Below are 8,596 nucleotides of genomic sequence, written 5' to 3' on the forward strand. Positions count from 1 at the left end.
TCAGATCACCTCATCTTTGGGGGCACAGGGTCTATGACTTCCCGTCTGCTGACCCTTTGTATCTTGCATGGGAAAGTTCTGAAGAGTACTCCACGGGAGTGACTAGTTCATACCAGTGATGACAACATGATACTAAGGGTGCCCAAATCTCACTTTTATGGCCAGACAGAATGTGAAGATTTTGGAGGTGGTTGTCACAAGGAGACCTGGGAGGAGAGAGTGTCAATTGGTGTTCCTAAACTTTATTATTTTTTAAATCCATGCTTTCTTTTAATGAATGTAAAATCTCACCCACAACCCCCAAGAGAGTGTAGTGTGCCTCCCCACACACAAGGGACACCCCAGACCCCTGACATGGATGGTGCAATCTGCTGGTGAGAGTACTAGGAGAACACAGAGTTGTCGGGAGGTTAGGTGTGTCACCTCCCATCTGGAAGACAGGACCATGACCAAGCAGGAGGGCCGGGAACATCAAGGTGAACCAACCCAACAGACCAGGCCTGGCTCTCTTGTCTCCATACCAGGATGGTGCCTTAGGCCCCTGCCCAAAGCAGAGATGTCTCCTTTCTCTGCACTAGGTCTTTCATTTTTTACGAAAGGAATGAGGCAGGAGTTTCAGGAACCTAAGAGACAAAAGCTAGGCAGCAATTCTACTGACTCCTTAACTCCTTACCCAAGACGATACCAAGCAACATTCAGGTATCAGCCTACATTCTTCTCCGCCTTCCATAAAGGTGTATTGTTTTAATTAATTATTAATTAATTAAATTTAAAAAGGTGTCCTGTTTTAAACATTGGATCAGTCTAGGACTCCCAAGATGGCAGTCCCGGGGCACCCCAAGAATATAACACACTTTTCTCCTTTGGGGGTCTCTAAATATGCTCCTTGACAGATCTACCTCAACTTAGTCCTGATTCCATCCCCCTGCCTTTCCTGTCATCTGGGCCAGGTTACCATATCCTTTGGAAAGCCTCCTTCACTGACTCCCCAGGGTAGGAGCCTCCAGCACTTAACCTCAGCATGCACATATGTCACATTATATTGAAACTCCCTGTTTATTCCCAGCACCTGGCTTACATCTTAGCACATAGTATGCTTTAAGGAATAACTGAACATAAAGGAGGTGTGTGGGATGAGTGAGTCACAGGGAGCCTTGGGATTTAGTGGGTCTAGCCAGATGTTTCTCTCCTAGATTTCTTCCCTGTCCTTTTCAATAACCAAACTGCTTCAGAAAGAGAAAGAATCGTATAGTTCTACATCACTTCTAAATATTTCTAAAAGCTTAAAATTCCATTCAACAAAATGAACCTCAAATACTTACCATACCAGAAAGCAAGGAAGCTATGAAGACTCCAGGGGTTATGTCTAAAGGACATGGGACATATCTGACAAAAGACTGATATCTAGACCACACGAAAAACTCTCAAAATTCAACAGTAAAAAAAAATTCCAATTTGAAAATGGGCAAAACACATGAACAGACATTTCACCAAAAAGGATGTAAAGATGGCAAATAAGCACATGAAAAGATAACCAACATCATTAGCTATTAGGGAAATGTAAATTAAAACCATGGGATACCACTATACACCTATCAGGATGACTATAACAGAAAATCGTGATAGTACAAAATGTTGGCAAATGAGGAAATACTGGATCATTCATACATTGCTCCACATGTTCCAGCCACTCTGGAAAATACATTGGCAATTCCTTATGAAGACCAAACATGCAGCGGGGAGCTAAGATGGCGGCATAGTAGGAAGACCCTAGGCTTGCCTTGTCCCCTGAACACAGCTAGATAACTATCCAATCATTCTGAATACCTAAGAAATGGACCTGAGGATGGCAGAACAAACTGAGCAGCTAGAGGGACAGAAGAGGCCACATCAAGGAAGAAGCAAGCGAAGTCATATTAAAAGACAAAATAAACCTTAGGCTTGAGCAAAAAAACCCAAAAAACAAAAAAGACCAAACATGTACTTACATGACCCAGCAATTAACTTCTGGGCATATATCCCAGAAAATTGAAAATGTATGTTCACACAAAAACCTGTATACAGTTGTTCACACCAGCTTTACTCATAATAGCCCCAAACTGTAAACCAACCAAATGTCTTCCAGTGGATTAATGGTTAAACTGCTATATCCATACCATGGACTATAATACTCAGCAATAAAGAGGAATTAACTATTGGTACACACAACAATCTGGGTGGATCTCAAGGGAATTATGCTGAGTGGGGGAAAAAGCCAGTCTCAAAAGGCTACATACAGTATGATTCAATTTATATAACATTCATGAAATAACAAAAGTATAGATTTGGAGGGGCACCTGGGTAGCCCCTCCCCCTCTCTAAAATTAATAAATAAAAATCTCTTTTTAAAAAATGTATGCAGGGCGCCTGGGTGGCTCAGTTGGTTAAGCGACTGCCTTCGGCTCAGGCCATGATCCTGTAGTCCCGGGATCGAGTCCCGCATCAGGCTCCCTGCTCAGCAGGGAGTCTGCTTCTCCCTCCGACGCTCTTCCCTCTCGTGCTCTCTATCTCTCATTCTCTCTCTCTCTCAAATAAATAAATAAAATCTTAAAAAGAAATGTATGCAATTGGAGAACAGGTTAGTGGTTGCCAGGGCTTAAGGATGGGACTGGAGGGGGGTGGCTATAAAAGAGTACACAGGAGATTCTTGTAGTGATGACACTGTTGTGTATCTTGACTGTCACGATGGTTACACAAATCTACAGTATGATAAAAAATTGTATGATAAATACACATACACATACATGTAAATGAGTATATGTAAAGCTGGTGAAACATGAGTAAATTTGGTGAGTTGTATCAATGTCAGTCAGTTTCCTGGTTCTGATATTGTGCTATGGTTATGCAAGGTGCACCATGAGGGCAAACTGGGTGAAGGGTACACGAGCTCTCTCTGTATTATTTCTTGCAACTACATGTGAATCCACAATTATCTCAAAAGAAAAAAATAACACATAAGTCAACTTGAAGGAGCTTCCACTGGCCGAAGATAGAACAATTTGAGTTTCAAAAAGAACAATAATCGAACCAAAAACTAATGATGTAATATATGGTGATTAACATAACAATAAAAAAATTTTTAAAAAAAGAACAATAATCGAAGTAGACTGAAATATACCAACTATAATAAAATCCAGAAGTTCATGAAAACACACACAAAACCCTAATTGGTCATATTTGAAAGATGCTAGAAAACCATTTCGTTATTCTGAAAACTGGAGAACAAAGAGAAGGAATCAAGTATTTATCTTGATTTTCTTCAGGAACTTGCCTTGGGATAACCAAATAGTTGATGAGGAAAAGTTTTTTGTAGAATTTCAGCTAGTACATTTAGAAGGAATGATAGAATTTGAATAACACAATAACTTATTGTGTTATTAACAATAAAATTAACAAACAATAATTTGTAACCTCCAGTGACAAATGGACCTAAGCAATGATCATCAGTGTCTGCTAAAACCATTAAATGAAACACTAAAATGAAATTTTATGATGGATAGAGCTGACGGACAAAACCTGAACACACTAATCAGTCTCCATTACAAAAAGAGAGATGACCAGGCATTATGTGCCACCTATGCAGTATTCTTGCCAAAAAATCAAAATGAATCTGACCAAGCCTCTAGATCTCACATTCAGTTTCCAGGGAACACAGGAGACAGAAGAACAAGTTTTAAAAATTTAAGAACACTGAAAAGATACAATCATAAAAATGAAGAATGTGGGAAACTCTATAGAGCAAATGACCTGTTTCCTCAATGAATAAATTGAAAGAGAGAGGGTATAGATTAGGAAGATTTAAGAAACACAGCAACCAAAACTAAATGCGATGCAATGTGTGGACCTTGATACTGATGCAAACATAACAGAAAATACATTTTTTTAAAGATTTTATTTATTTATTTGAGAGAGAGAGAATGAGAGATAGAGAGCACGAGAGGGAAGAGGGTCAGAGGGAGAAGCAGACTCCCCGCCGAGCAGGGAGCCCGATGCGGGACTCGATCCCGGGACTCCAGGATCATGACCTGGGCTGAAAGCAGTCGCTTAACCAACTGAGCCACCCAGGCACCCGGAAATGATAAATATTTTTAAAAGACTGGCAAGAAAGAAAGAAAGAAAGAAAGAGAGAAAGAAAGAGAGAAAGAAAGAAAGAAAGAAGAAAGAAAGAAAGAAAGAAAGAAAGAAAGAAAGAAAGAAAGAAAGAAAGAAAGAAAAGAAAGAAAGAAAGAAAGAAAGAAAGAAAGAAAGAAAGAAAGAAAGAAAGAAAGAAAGAAAGAAAGAAAGAAAGAAAGAAAGAAAGAAAGAAAGAAAAAGACCAGAAAAAGAAAAGACCGGCCATCCATTTGGAAAACAAACAAATTAAATTAGAACCTATGGAAAAAACTATTGATTGGCTGAACAACCATTCCTAAAACTCTTTTCCCTTGCTTACCAGAAGTAACTTATATCTTTATTATTTTTTAAAAGAGTTTACTTATTTATTCATGAGAGACAGAGAGAGAGAGAGAGAGAGAGGCAGAGGGAGAAGCAGGCTCCCAAGGAGCAGGGAGCCCGATGCAGGACTCGATCCCAGGACCCTGGGATCATGACCTGAGCCGAAGGCAGACGCCTAACCATCTGAGCCACCCAGGAGCCCAGAAGTAACTTATATCTTTAATCTTATGGTAATAATTCTATTACTTTTACTTTTCACCACATACGTATTTATCCATAAACAATATATTGTTCAGTTTTGCCTGTCATTAAATATCTGTAAATTGCATTGCACTGTATGTTTTCTTCTGTTATAGTTCCTTCACTGTTTCTAAAGTTCATCTGTGTAGATGCATGTAGCTGTGGCTCATTCATTCCCACTGCCCTATGACATTCCATCATATAAATATACAACTTATCACTCTGCTCGCTAATGCAAACAGTGAGACTATAAACCTTACTGTCTCTGTCTTTAGGGCATGTCTGTAGGAGTAGGATTGTTGAATCATAGATATTCACATATTCAACATTATCAAGTAATTCCAAACTCTTTTCCAAAATTATAGCAAATTGCATCCCCACCAGCAGTGAGTGAGGAGGGCTCCTGTTGGCTCACAGCCCTGTCAGCTCTCAGCATTGCCAGACTTTGTAATTGTTGCCAATTTAGTGGGTCTGAAATGGTATCTTGTGGTTTTAATTTGCATTTTCTTGATTACTATAGCGAGAGAACAACTTTTCATATGTTTGTGAGCCATTTCTGCTTCTTGTATGAAGTTCCTGTTGATTTTCTCTGCCCATTTTTCTTTTTTTTAATTTTTTTTTTTTACAGATTTTATTTATTTGTTTGGCAGAGAGAGCACAAGTAGGCAGAGAGGCAGGCAGAGGGAGAGGGAGAAGCAGGCTCCCCGCTGAGCAGGGAGCCCAACGCGGGGCTCTATCCCAGGACCCTGGGATCATGACCCAAGCCGAAGGCAGCCACTTAACCCACTGAGCCACCCAGGCGCCCCTCTCTGCCCATTTTTCTATTTGGGTGTTTATCTTTTCATTTGTAGAAGGCGTTTATAAATTTCTGATGATAACCCTTTGTTGTGTCTTGAAATATCTTCTCCCAATTTGTGGCTTGATTTTACATTCTTTGCCTAGTGGTTTTTAAAATAAATTTAGGTTGACTGAGCTGCTCTGCAAGTCACCATGCCGCGTGGAAGCCGGAGCCGCACCTCCCGCACGGCCTCGCCGGCCAGCCGGGCACCTCAGATGAGAGCAGCGCCTAGACCAGCGCCGGCAGCTCAGCCTCTGGCAGCGGCTCCACCAGCGGCTGTCGGCTCACCTGCTGCTGCGCCCCGGCAGCCAGGGCTCATGGCCCAGATGGCAACCACTGCAGCTGGCGTGGCTGTGGGCTCTGCTGTCGGGCACACGATAGGTCATGCCATCACTGGGGGCTTCGGTGGAGGAGGCAATGCTGAGCCTTCAAGGCCTGACATCACTTACCAGGAGCCTCAGGGAACCCAGCCAGCATACCAGGAGCAGCAGCAGTTTGGCCCATGCCACCATGAGATGAAACAGTTTCTGGAGTGTGCCCAGAACCAGGGTGACCTGAAGCTTTGTGAAGGCTTCAGCGAGGTGCTGAAACAGTGCAGATTTGCAAATGGATTAGCCTAATCAAGAAGTTCAAATTGAAGATATGGAAAATCATCTCTCATAACCAAGTTAATTTAGCATAAAAATATAATTGATGGTGAATATATAAAGTGTTGGAAAACCACCAGTTAAGCTTCTCCTTCATCATTAAATACAGCTTTCTGCAGAATTGGAATGAAAATGGTTGTTCTGTTCATTGAGATGGTTTGAATTTGGGGTTGGGCAGATATTGGTGTGCCTCCTTAAATCACCTTTTGTGATGTTCTCATTTGTGAATTAGAATAAAGTGAATTTCCCCCAAAAAATAAAATAAAATAAAGTAAATTTAGGTTTTTAATATTAATTATCTAAATTTATCAATATTGTCTTTTATGGTTTGCTTTCTCATGTTTAAGAATTCACTCCCAATAGCAGTAGGCACTGTACAATGGTGTCCAGAGCATATTCTGATCCAGATAGCCTAGGTTCAGATCTGGGCTCCCTCACTTACTGTGCAACACTGGGCAAATTATTAACCTCTCAATGCCTTAGTCTTCTTATCTGTAAAATAGGGATAATCACAGTACCTATCTGATAGAGTTGCTAAGAGATAAAGTGGCAACATATGTGAGGCCTTTAGAGAAATCCTCAGCGCATATTAAGCTCTAGATAAATACTTGCTGTTATTGTGGTGATGCTAATCAGATCATTTTTATTGTTACTTCTCAGGGCAAGGTACATCATACCTTATTCGATGCTGCATTCCCCGTTCTTAACACAATGCCTGGCATAAGTGAATACTTGCCTGTTTTTCCCATCTTAAGCCTTTTGCCCCATGCAACCTCACCTACTTACAGTGCTGTCAAAATAATCTCCCTTACATACCTATGATACTTTTTCTCCCTTTCCTGAAGTTTCCATTTATTCCCTGCCACCTGCAAATTCCTAAGCCAGCATAATTTACCCCAATCTCTTTTTCTAATCAAAGTGCCCTATATCTCCCTTCATACCAAACAGTGGTGGTTGGGGGTATCTTTCTATCAGTCTATACCCATATTTGTATATGAGTGTCTACAAGTATGTATACACAGTCTAGAGCAGTGTTCAAGAAAATGGGCTCTGAAGGCAGACTGCCTGTCTTTGGATCCTGATTCCAGCGCTCCTACATACATAACTGTAGACAAGTCCCTTCACTTCTCCGAATCTCAATTTCTTTGCCTATAAAACAGAGACAACCTACTTCAAAGAGCTGCCATGAGCATTAAATGATAGAATTTAATGTGTTTAGAATTCGGGATGGTGTCTAGCACACAGAGAACACCAATAAATTTTTGCTGTTATTAGAAAACCTTCTTGCCAGTATATCCTTATTCCCTCAAACTCTGCAATTCCTTAGGTTCTTCCCGTAGCCACAGAAGCATAGGTTATTGGGGGCTATAAAGGGCAAAGGTGACCAGATCAGGCAGTACTGCTTGTCCTCTTTACAAAAGTACACTGATGATGAGACTAGAGAATGTATTAGAATCAGGACTGCAAATAGAGTTTTAGGTGTAAGGTATCTGTTGTGCAAAACAAAATACATCCATTCAAAAGAATGTTAACCTGCAGTCCCTGACCTCAGAAATTAGATGTGGAACTTGGTCTGCATGTGCGTTTTTCACGGCAAAGGATTCATTGCTTTCATTTGATTCATGACCTAAAAACATCCTTAACGAAAAGGGTTAAGAACCATGACCTATACAGTACAAAGTTCTATGAGAGTAAAGAGTTCCTGTGGGTATCCAGCACCCCCTGGGGGTGTCAGTCAAAATTCCAATGTTCGCTGAGTGCAGAACTATGGGGATGCAGATACATTAGCAACTCTTTGGAAGGAAATAAAGTACCCACGGGAAACCCAGGAACGCTTGGCATTTTAACTAAACGTGGTACAGCTGCGGAGGTTTTGAGGCCTCCATCAGAGAGGAACGTGAGCCTGTGTTTGCAGATTTGTTGTGGAGTGCCTGTATGCTGTGTTGAGGGCGGGGGTCGGGGATGGGGTGCTCAATTTGTTTTTCATCAAAAGGAGGTTATGTGGGCTTACAGCGAACCTCCATCACTACTACCCATAATTTTCTAGCTTTTTTTCTTTTAATTATCCATTGATTCTTTTCTTCCACTGGCTCTGACGACCGAAGGCAAAACTGAAACCCGGAAGGAGAGGGCAAAGGAAAAGAAAGCTCCAAAGGGAGCCCAGCGCCCGGTCTTTCGTCCTGCGGTCCCTTTAAGAGAAGAATCTCTTGGGACCGGCAGTCCCAACCGACCCCAGTTTTAACCGAAACCTAACCCGGACTTCCCCCTCTTCGCTCAAATAAGACCAACTTTGGATTTTCCCTCCCCTATTGTCCAATCAGAATCTGTTACCAGGCAGACTCTACCCGCAGGCGGTGCGAGCCCGGCGCCTCCTGTCTCCGGGTGGCAGCAACGACCA

At 41.5% G+C, this 8,596-nt stretch overlaps 1 pseudogene; it reads left to right on the forward strand.

Moving 5' to 3' along the window:
- Positions 1 to 5,703: 5,703 nt before the first annotated feature.
- LOC114197351 (coiled-coil-helix-coiled-coil-helix domain-containing protein 2 pseudogene) lies at positions 5,704 to 6,186 on the forward strand (annotated as a pseudogene).
- Positions 6,187 to 8,596: the final 2,410 nt, after the last annotated feature.

Source organism: Eumetopias jubatus, unplaced genomic scaffold (genome assembly GCF_037043125.1).
Source record: "Eumetopias jubatus isolate StellerSeaLion01/CBP00866 unplaced genomic scaffold, mEumJub1_p1.0 scaffold_4, whole genome shotgun sequence".
Lineage (NCBI taxonomy): Eukaryota > Metazoa > Chordata > Mammalia > Carnivora > Otariidae > Eumetopias > Eumetopias jubatus.